This window comes from Arachis ipaensis, chromosome B4 (assembly GCF_059453495.1).
Source record: "Arachis ipaensis isolate K30076 ecotype BB chromosome B4, ASM5945349v1, whole genome shotgun sequence".
Taxonomy (NCBI): Eukaryota; Viridiplantae; Streptophyta; class Magnoliopsida; order Fabales; family Fabaceae; genus Arachis; species Arachis ipaensis.
Window position 1 is genome coordinate 43321565 of NC_142439.1, and position 11417 is coordinate 43332981.

The 11417-nt window shown below is 37.4% G+C and overlaps 1 non-coding gene across 1 annotated transcript; it reads left to right on the forward strand.

Annotated features, from left to right (window-relative positions):
* Positions 1-4181: 4181 nt before the first annotated feature.
* LOC148567342 (small nucleolar RNA R71) lies at positions 4182-4289 on the forward strand. Its single transcript, XR_015882810.1, has one exon. It is a non-coding gene; the product is annotated as a small nucleolar RNA R71 (small nucleolar RNA).
* The last annotated feature ends 7128 nt before the right edge of the window (positions 4290-11417 follow it).

An 11417-nucleotide genomic window follows, 5' to 3' on the forward strand; every position in this document is an offset into this window, starting at 1 on the left:
TGAGATCTACAAGGTGACCATAGCTTGCTTCATACCAACAATCTCCGTGGGATCGACCCTTACTCACGTAAGGTTTATTACTTGGACGACCCAGTGCACTTGCTGGTTAGTTGTATCGAAGTTGTGAATGAAAAATAATTTAGTAAGATGTGCGTACAGAGTTTTTGGCGCCGTTGCCTGAGATCACAATTTCGTGCACCACATTCATTTAGAAAGACAATAGTATTGCCACCACATCAAAATAATTAAACTGTTTTAAAATTTGAAATTCATGCACTTCTTTTTCTTTTTCAATTGAAAACATTTTTCATTTAAGAAAGGTGATGGATTCATTTTCATAGCTTTAAGGCATAGACACTAATGATCATGTAATAAAGACACAGACATAGATAAACATAAAGCATAATTTTCGAAAAACAGGAAAATAAAGAACAAGGAAGTTAAAGAGCGGGTCCACCTTAGTGATGGCGGCTTGTTCTTCCTCTTGAAGATCTTATGGAGTGCTTGAGCTCCTCAATGTCTCTTCCTTGCCTTTGTTGCTCCTCTCTCATGGTTCTTTGATCTTCTCTAATTTCATGGAGGAGGATGGAATGCTCTTGGTACTCCACCATTAGTTGTCCCATGTTGGAACTTAATTCTCCTAGGGAGGTATTGATTTGCTCCCAATAGTTTTATGGAGGAAGATGCATCCCTTGAGGCATCTCAGGGATTTCATGATGAGGAATTTCCTCATGCTCTTGATGAGGTTCTCTTGTTTTCTCCATCCTTTTCTTAATGATGGGTTTGTCCTCATCAATGAGAATGTCTCCCTCTATGTCAATTCCAACTGAATTGCAAAGGTGACAAATGAGATGAGGGAAGGCTAACCTTGCCATAGTGGAGGACTTGTCCGCCACCTTGTAGAGTTCTTGGGATATAACCTCATGAACTTCCACTTCCTCTCTAATCATGATGCTATGTATCATGATAGCGCGGTCTATAGTAGCTTCGGACCGGTTGCTAGTGGGAATGATTGAGCGTTGGATGAACTCCAACCATTCCCTAGCCACGGGCTTGAGGTCATGCCTTCTTAGTTGAACCGGCTTCCCTCTTGAATCTCTCTTCCATTGAGCGCCCTCTTCACATATGTCCATGAGGACTTGGTCCAACCTTTGATCAAAGTTGACCCTTCTAGTGTAGGGGTGTGCATCTCCTTGCATCATGGGCAAGTTGAATGCCAACCTTACATTTTTCGGACTAAAATCCAAGTATTTCCCTCGGACCATTGTAAGCCAATTCTTGGGGTCTGGGTTCACACTTTCATCATGGTTCTTGGTGATCCATGCATTGGCATAGAACTCTTAAACCATTAAGATTCCGACTTATTGAATGGGGTTGGTGAGAACTTCCCAACCTCTTCTTTGGATCTCATGTCGGATCTCCGAATATTCGCCCTTTTTGAGCTTAAAAGGGATCTCGGGGATCACCTTCTTCTTGGCCATAACTTCATAGAAGTGGTCTTGATGCACCCTTGAGAGGAATCTCTCCATCTCCCATGACTCGGAGGTGGAAGCTTTTGCCTTCCCTTTCCTCTTTCTAGAGGTTTCTCCGGCCTTTGGTGCCATAAATGGTTATGGAAAAACGAAAAGCTTTAGCTTATACCATACCAAACTTAGAAGGTTGCTCGTCCTCGAGCAAAGAAGAAAGAAGAGAGTAGAAGAAGAAGAAATGGAGGAGATGGAGTGGGCTTTGTGTTTCGGCCAAGGGGGAGAAGTGGTGTTTAGGTTGTGTGAAAATGAAGGAGTGAAGATGGATTTATATAGGGGTGAGAGGGGTGTGTATGGTTCGGCTATAGAGGGTGGGTTTGGGAGGAAAAGTGGTTTGAATTTGAATGGTGAGGTAGGTGGGGTTTTATGAAGGATGGATGTGAGTGGTGAAGAGAATGGTAGGATTTGATAGGTGAGGGGTTTTTGGGGAAGAGGTATTGAGGTGATTGGTGAATGGGTGAAGAAGAGAGAGAATGGTGGGGTAGGTGGGGATCCCGTGGGATCCACAGATCCTGAGGTGTCAAGGATATCTCATCCCTGCACCAAGCGGCGTGCAAAACGCCCCTTTCTGCCAATCCTGGAGTTAAACGCCAGGCTGCTGCCCATTTCTGGCGTTTAACGCCAGCTTCTTGCCCATTCCTGGCGTTAAACGCCAGTCTGGTGCCCTTTTCTGGCGTTAAACGCCCAGAATGGTGCCATACTGGGCGTTTAATGCCCATTCTGCTACCTTTACTGGCGTTTAAACGCCAGTAACTGTCTCCTCTAGGGTGTTCTATTTTTCATTCTGTTTTTCACTTTGTTTTTGCTTTTTCAATTATTTTTGTGACTTCATATGATCATCAACCTACAGAAAATATAAAATAACAATAGAAAATAGAAATTTAAAGTAAAAATTGGGTTGCCTCCTAACAAGTGCATTTTTAATGTCAATAGCTTGACAATGGCTCTCATGGAGCCTCACAGATGTTCAGAGCAATGTTGGAACCTTCCAACACCAAACTTAGAGTTTGAATGTGGGGGTTCAACACCAAACTTAGAGTGTGGTTGTGGCCTTCCAACACCAAACTTAGAGTTTGACTGTGGGGGCTCTGTTTGACTCTGTATTGAGAGAAGCTCTTCATGCTTCCTCTCCATGGTGACAGAGGGATATCCTTGAGCTTTAAACACAAGGGAGTCTCCATTCACTTGAATGATCAATTCTCCTCTGTCAACATCAATCACAGCTTTTGCTGTGGCTAGGAAGGGTCTGCCAAGGATGATGGATTCATCCATACACCTCCCAGTCTCTAGGATTATGAAATCAGCAGGGATGTAATGGCCTTCAACTTTTACCAAGACATCCTCTACAAGTCCATAAGCCTATTTTTTTGAATTGTCTGCCATCTCTAGTGAGATTCTTGCAGCTTGTATCTCAATGATCCCTAGCTTCTCCATTACAGAGAGAGGCATAAGGTTTATGCTTGACCCTAGGTCACACAGAGCCTTCTCAAAGGTCATGGTGCCTATGGTACAAGGGATTGAGAACTTTCCAGGGTCCTGTCTCTTTTGAGGTAATCTCTGCCTAGTCAAGTCATCCAGTTCTTTGATGAGCAATGGAGGTTCATTCTCCCAAGTCTCATTACCAAATAACTTGGCATTTAGCTTCATGATTGCTCCAAGATACTTAGCAACTTGCTCTTCAGTGACATCTTCATCCTCTTCAGAGGAAGAATACTCATCAGAGCTTATGAAAGGCAGAAGTAAATTCAATGGAATCTCTATGGTCTCAAAATGAGCCTCAGATTCCCATGGTTCCTCATTAGGGAACTCTATGGAGGTCAGTGGATGTCTATTAAGGTCTTCTTTAGTGGAGATCACTGCCTCTTCCTCCTCTCCAGGTTCAGCCATTTGAGACGTGTTTATGGCTTTGCACTCTCTCTTTGGATTTTCTTCTGTATTGCTTGGGAGAGTACTAGGAGGGAGTTTAGTAATTTTCTTACTCAGCTGACCCACTTGTGCCTCTAGTTTTCTAATGGAGGACCTTGTTTTATTCATGAAACTTTGAGTGGTTTTGATTAGATCAGAGACAATGGTTGTTAAGTCAGAGGGGCTCTGCTTAGAATTCTCTGTCTGTTGCTGAGAAGATGATGGAAAAGGCTTGCCATTGCTAAACCTGTTTCTTCCACCATTGTTGTTGTTGAAACCATGTTGAGGTCTCTGTTGATCCTTCCATGAGAGATTTGGATGATTTCTCCATGAAGGATTATAGGTGTTTCCATAAGATTCTCCCATGTAATTCACCTCTTCCATTGCTGGGTTCTCAGGATCATAAGCTTCTTCTTCAGAGGAAACTTCCTTAGTACTGCCTGTTGCTGCTTGCATTTCAGACAGACTCTGAGAAATCATATTGACTTGTTGGGTCAATATTTTATTCTGAGCCAATATGGCATTCAGAGTATCAATCTCAAGAACTCCTTTTTTCTGAGCTATCCCATTATTCAAAGGATTCCTTTCAGAGGTGTACATGAATTGGTTATTTGCAACCATTTCAATGAGTTCCTGAGCTTCTGCAGGCGTCTTCTTCAGATGAAGAGATCCTCCAGCAGAGCTATCCAATGACATCTTGGATAGTTCAGACAGACCATCATAGAAGATTCCTATGATGCTCTATTCTGAAAGCATGTCAGAAGGGCACCTTCTGATCAATTGCTTGTATCTCTCCCAAGCTTCATAGAGGGACTCACCATCCTTCTGTTTAAAGGTTTGGACTTCCACTCTAAGCTTGCTCAATTTTTGAGGTGGAAAGAACTTTGCCAAGAAGGCATTGACTAGCTTTTCCCAAGAGTTCAGGCTTTCCTTAGGTTGTGAATCCAACCATGTCCTAGCTCTGTCTTTTATAGCAAAAGGAAAGAGCATAAGTCTGTAGACTTCAGGGTCAACCCCATTGGTCTTGACAGTGTCACAGATTTGCAAGAACTCAGCTAAGAACTGATGAGGATCTTCTAATGGAAGTCCATGAAACTTGCAATTCTGTTGCATTAGAGAAACTAATTGAGGCTTAAGCTCAAAGTTGTTTGCTCCAATGGCAGGGATAGAGATGTTTCTCCCATAGAAATCAGGAGTAGGTGCAGTAAAGTCACCAAGCACCTTCCTTGCATTGTTGGCATTGTTATTTTCGGCTGCCATGATTTCTTCTTCTTTGAAGAGCTCTGTTAGGCCCTCTAAAGAGAATTGTTCGTTAGCTTCTCTTAGCTTTCTCTTCAGGGTCCTTTCAGGTTCAGGATCAGCTTGAACAAGTATGCCTTTATCTTTGTTCCTGCTCATATGAAAGAGAAGAGAACAAGAAAGTAGGGAATCCTCTATGTCACAATATAGAGATTCCTTGAAGTGTCAGAGGAAAAGAAGAATAGAAGGAAGAGGTGGAGAAGAGGGAATTCGAACTTATCAAGAGGGACAGAGTTCGAATTGCACCTTGATGAGGAGTCTTGGTCCTTTAAATAGAAGGATGTGAAAAGAGGGGAAGAATTTTTGAAAATAATTAAAAGATTTTGAAATAATTAAAAAGAAATTTGAAAATTTGATTGAGATTTTCGAAAACTAAGATTGGGAAAGAAATCAAGTGATTTTTGAAAAAGATTTTGAAATTAGAAAAAGATATGATTGAAAAAATTAATTTTGAAAAAGATGTGATTGAAAAGATATGTTTGAAAAGATATGATTGAAAATCAATTTAGAAAAAGAAAATTGTTAAAATTAAAGTTGATTACTTGACTATCAAGAAATTAAAAGATATGATTTTAAAATTTAAAGTTTGATCCTTTCTTAATAGGCAAGTAACAACTTGAAAATTTTTAAAGTAAATCTTGAATTGAAGCAAGGATAAATATAAAATGGAAAGAAATTGATTTTGAAAGAGATATGATTGATAAGATATGATTTGAAAAAGATTTGATTTTGAAAAATTTTGAAAACTTGAAAAAAATGTGAATTAAAAACAAAATCTTCCCTCTAGTGTCATCCTGGCGTTAAACGCCCAGAATGGTGCCCATTCTGGCGTTTAATGCCCAAATCTCTACCTTTTTGGGCGTTAAACGTCCAGCCAGGTACCCTGACTGGCGTTTAAACGCCAGTTTTCCTTCTTCACTGGGCGTTTTGAATGCCCAGCTTTTTCTGTTTGATTCCTCTGCTGAATGTTCTGAATCTTTAATTCTCTGTATTATTGACTTGAAAAGACATAGTTTTAAAAATATTTTTTGAATTTTTGATGATGGGAATCAATAAAAATGCAACTAAGATCAAATAAACAATGCATGCAGGACACCAAACTTAAAAATTTTCATACTAAGGACTATAACAATGTAAAAATGCATGTAAGAAACAACAAAACACACAAAACAAGGGAATTTAAAGATCAGAGCAATGAAATCATCAAGAACAACTTGAAGATTAATGAAGAACATAATGCATGTTTTCGAAAAATGCAAGAAGAATGCAATTGACACCAAACTTAAAAATTGACACTTGACTCAAACAAGAAACATAAAATATTTTTGATTTTTATGATTTTATAAATTTTTTTGTGATTTTCGAAACTTATATAGAAAAGAAAATAAAGGGATTCAAAACTTTTAATAAGAATTCTAGGAATAATGCAATGTTAGTCTAAAGCTTCAGTCTAAAAAGGATTAGACATGTTTGGCCAAGCTTCAGCAGGACATTACATTCAATAGCTAAATTGATGAGAATCAATCAGCTTTTGTGATGATAAGAACATCACCTTGAAACTCTAGAATTCATTCTTAAAAATTCTGAAAAAAAAATACCTAATCTAAGCAACAAGATGAACTGTCAGTTGTCCAAACTCGAACAATCCCCGGCAACGGCGCCAAAAACTTGGTGCACGAAATTGTGATCATCAACAATGGCGCCAAAGGACTTGGAGCTCTCAAACGTGAATCACACTTAGTCACAATTCCGCACAACTAACCAGCAAGTGCATTGGGTCGTCCAAGTAATAAACCTTACGTGAGTAAGGGTGGATCCCACGGAGATTGTCGGCTTGAAGCAAGCTATGGTCATCTTGTAAATCTCAGTCAGGCGGATTCAAATGGTTATGGAGTTTAAGGTGATGAAAATAAACATAAAATAAAGATAAAATAAAGATAGAGATACTTATGTAATTCATTGGTGGATTTCAGATAAGCGTATGAAGATGCTTTGTTCCCCTTGAACCTCTGCTTTCCTATTGCCTTCTTCCAATCATTCATACTCCTTTCTATGGCAAGCTTTATGTTGGGCATCACCGTTGTCAATGGCTACATCCCGTCCTCTCAGTGAAAATGGTCCTGATGCTCTGTCACAACATCGGCTAATCAGCTGTCGGTTCTCGATCATGTCGGAATAGGATCCATTGATCCTTTTGCGTCTGTCACACGCTCCACAATCGCGAGTTTGAAGCTCGTCACAGTCATCCCTTCCCAGATCCTACTTGGAATACCACAGACAAGGTTTAGACTTTCCGGATCTCAGGAATGGCTGCCATTAATTCTAGCCTATACCACGAAGGTTCCAATCTTAGATCAGAAACCCAAGAGATACGCATTCAAGCCATTGCTAGTAGAACAGAGGTGGTTGTCAGGCACGTGTTCATAGGTGAGAATGATGATGAGTGTCACAGATCTTCACATTCATCAAGTTGAAGAACGAATGAATATCTTGGAGAAGAAATAGACTTGAGTTGAATAGAAGAACAATAGTACTTTGTATTAATTCATGAAGAACAGCAGAGCTCCACATCTTAATCTATGGTGTGTAGAAACTCCACCGTTGAAAATACATAAGAACAAATAGTGTAAGCATGGCCAAATGGCCAGCCTCAAAGGTCTAGGGACTAAACGTCCCAAGATGTCTGTCAAATACAATAGCAAAAGGTCCTATTTATAGAGAACTAGTAGCATAGGGTTACAAAAATCAGTATTTAATGCAGAAATCTTCTTCCGGGCCCACTTGGTGTGTGCTTGGGCTGAGCATTGAAGCTTCCATGTGTAGAGACTTTTCTTGGAGTTAAACGCCAGCTTTTGTGCTAGTTTGGGCGTTTAACTCCAGCTTTTGTGCCAGTTTTGGAGTTAAACGCCATAATTCTTGAGCTGACTTGGAATGCCGGTTTAGGCCATCAAATATCAGGCAAAGTATGAACTATTATCCATTGCTAGAAAGCCCAGGATCTCTACTTTCCAACACAATTGAGAGCGCGCCAATTGGGCTTCTGTAGCTCCAGAAAATCCACTTTGAGTACAAGGAGGTCAGAATCCAACAGCATCTGCAGTCCTTTTTAAGCCTCTGAATCAGATTTTTGCTCAGGTCCCTCAATTTCAGCCAGAAAATACCTGAAATCATAGAAAAACACACAAAATCATAGTAAAGTCCAGAGGAGTGATTTTTATTTAAAAACTAATAAAAATATAATAAATACTAATTAAAATATACTAAAAACATACTAAAAACAATGCCAAAAAGCGTATAAGTTATCCGTTCATCAGGAGGAAAGAACTTGGCTAAGAAAGCCGTGACCAGCTTATCCCAAGAGTTCAGTCTATCTTTGGGTTGAGAGTCCAACCATACTCTAGCTCTGTCTCTTACAGCAAACGGGAAAAGCATAAGCCTGTAGACCTCGGGATCAACCCTATTGGTCTTAACAGTATCACAGATATGTAAGAATTCAGTTAAGAACTGAAAAGGATATTCAGATGGAAGTCCATAAAACTTACAGTTCAGCTGCATCAGAGAAACTAATTGAGGTTTCAGCTCAAAGTTGTTTGCTCCAATGGCAGGAATTGAGATGCTTCTTCCATGTAAATTGGAATTAGGTGCAGTGAAGTCACCAAGCATCCTCCTTGCATTATTATTATTTTCGGCTGCCATCTCCTCTTCCTGTTCGAAAATTCCTGTAAGGTTGTCTCTGGATTGTTGTATTTTAGCTTCTCTTAGTTTCCTTTTTAGAGTCCTTTCAGGTTCAGGATCTGCTTCAACAAGAATGTTCTTATCCTTGCTCCTGCTCATATGACAAAGAAGGGAATAACAAAGAAAATATGGAATCCTCTATGTCACAGTATAGAGATTCCTTTGTGTGAGTAGAAGAAGAAAAGAATGTAATGTAAAGAAGAGAAGAGGAAAAACTCGAACATAGAGAGGGAGGTTGTGTTTGAAATTTTCTTTTTGGATGGAAGAGAAGTGTTAGTAGATGAATAAATAAATAGAAGGAGATGAGAGAGAGAATTTCGAAATTTAATTAAAATAAAATTTAAAATTGAAAGTTAGATTCCGAAAATTAAAGTTGAAATTAAATTAAAATTGAAACAATTAGTTAATCAAAATGAAATTTTGAAAAAGAGGGAGGTATTTTCGAAAATTTTAAGAGAGATTGAATTAGTTAGGTGGTTTTGAAAAAGATATGATTGAAACAAAAAGATAAGATTGATTGAAAAAGAATTGAAAATAAATTTCGAAAAGATAAGAAGTTAGAAGAGATTTTGAAATTAATTTTGAAAAAGATGTGATTGAAAATTAAAAAGATGTGATTGAAACAAAAAGATAAGATTGATTGAAAAAGATTTGAAAAAGAAATTTAAAAAGATTTGATTTTGAAAATTAAAGTTGATTACTTGACTAACAAGAAACAAAAAGATTTGATTTTAAAATTTAAAGATTGAACCTTTCTTATTAGGCAAGTAACAAACTTAAAAAGATTTTGAATCAAAACATTAAATGCTAATAAAATTTTTGAAAATTAAGAAATAAAATAAGAAAAAGATTTTGAAAGTTAATTTGAATATTTTCGAAAAAATGAAAAAGATTTTGAAAAATTTTAAAAAGAATTCAAAAATATGAAAAGAAAATTGAAAAACATTTGATTTTGAAAAAGATTTTGAAAAAGATAAGATTTTTAAATTGAAAATTTGATTTGACTCATAAAAACAACTAGATTTTTTTTTTTAAAAAAATTTTGAAAAAGTCAACTCAAATTTTCGAATTTGATGAGTGAAAAAGGGAAAGATATTTTTTTATTTTTGAATTTTTAATAATAGAAGAGAAAAACACAAAATTGACACAAAACATAGAAATTATGAATCAAAACAACTAATGCATACAAGAATACTTTGAATGTCAAGATGAACACCAAGAACACTTTGAATGTCAAGATGAACACCAAGAACTTATTTTTAAAAAATTTTCAAGAAAAGAAAACATGCCAGACACCAAACTTAAAAATTTTTATTCTTTAGACATTAACAAATTGAAATTGCATATGAAAAATAAGAAAAGACACAAAATAAGAAAACATCAAGATCAAACAAGAAGACTTACCAAGAACAACTTGAAGATCATGAAGAACACTATAAATGCATGAATTTTCAAAAAATGCATAAATTTTTAGAAAAAATGCAATTGACACCAAACTTAAAAATTGACTCAAGATTCAAACGAACAACATAAAATATTTTTGATTTTTATCATTTTATTAATTTTTTTGGATTTTTGTATATTTTTATTTTTTTGAAATCATATAGGGAAAAGGAAGCAATGAATTCAAAGTCCTCAATCAAGATTCCAGGAATCATACCAGGTTAGTCTAAAGCTTAATGGACAGCCAAACTTCAGCATACCATTTTGAAACATTAGAATTCATTCTTAAAAATTTTAAAATAATTTTCGAAAACAAAGGAAAATTTTTTTTTGTATTTTTCAAAAATTAATTTTTTGGAAAAACGAAAAAGAAGAAAATTTTTTTTTTGTGTTTTTCGAAAATAAGAACTAAAAGGCTTAAAAATAAAATAAAATTACCTAATCTGAGCAACAAGATAAACTGTCAGTTGTCCAAACTCGAACAATCCCCGACAACGGCGCCAAAAACTTGGTGTGCGAAATCATGATCATTCCATTCCTTGGTAACGGCGCTAAAAACTCAATACGCACGTTCATGATCTTATATCTGTTTCACAACTTCGTACAACTAACCAGCAAGTACACTGGGTCGTCTAAGTAATAAACCTTACGTGAGTATGGGTCGATCCCATGGAGATTATCGGCTTGAAGCAAGCTATGGTCACCTTGTAAATCTCAGTCAGGCGGATTAAATTGTATTAAGAAATTATAGTGGATGAAAATAAATAAGATATAAAATAGGATAGTGGTAATTATGTAATTCATTGGTGAGAATTTCAGATAAGCGTATAGAGATGCTTTCGTTCCTCTGATCTCTGCTTTCCTACTCTCTTCATCCAATCAATCTTACTCCTTTCCATGGCAAGCTTTATGTAGGGCATCACCGTTGTCAATGGCTACATCCCATCCTCCTGTGAAAATGGTCCAATGCGCTGTCACTGCATGGCTAATCATCTGTCGGTTCTCGATCATGCTGGAATAGGATTTACTATCCTTTTGCGTCTGTCACTACGCCCAGCACTCGCGAGTTTGAAGCTCGTCACAGCCATCCCTTCCCAGATCCTACTCGGAATGCCATAGACAAGGTTTAGACTTTCCGGATCTCAGGAATGGCCATCCATGGGTTCTAACTTATACCACGAAGACACTAATAACTCGGACTCGGTCCCCTGTATTAGATATCTAAGAGATATCCATTCAATCTAAGGTAGAATGGAAGTGGTTGTCAGGCACGCGTTCATAAGTTGAGAATGATGATGACTGTCACGATCATCACATCCATCATATTGAAGTGCGAATGAATATCTTAGAAGTGGAATAAGTTGAATTGAATAGAAAAACAGTAGTACTTTGCATTAATCTTTGAGGAACAGCAGAGCTCCACACCTTAATCTATGGTGTGTAGAAACTCTACCGTTGAAAATATATAAGTGATAAGGTCCAGGCATGGCCGAATGGCCAGCCCCCCAA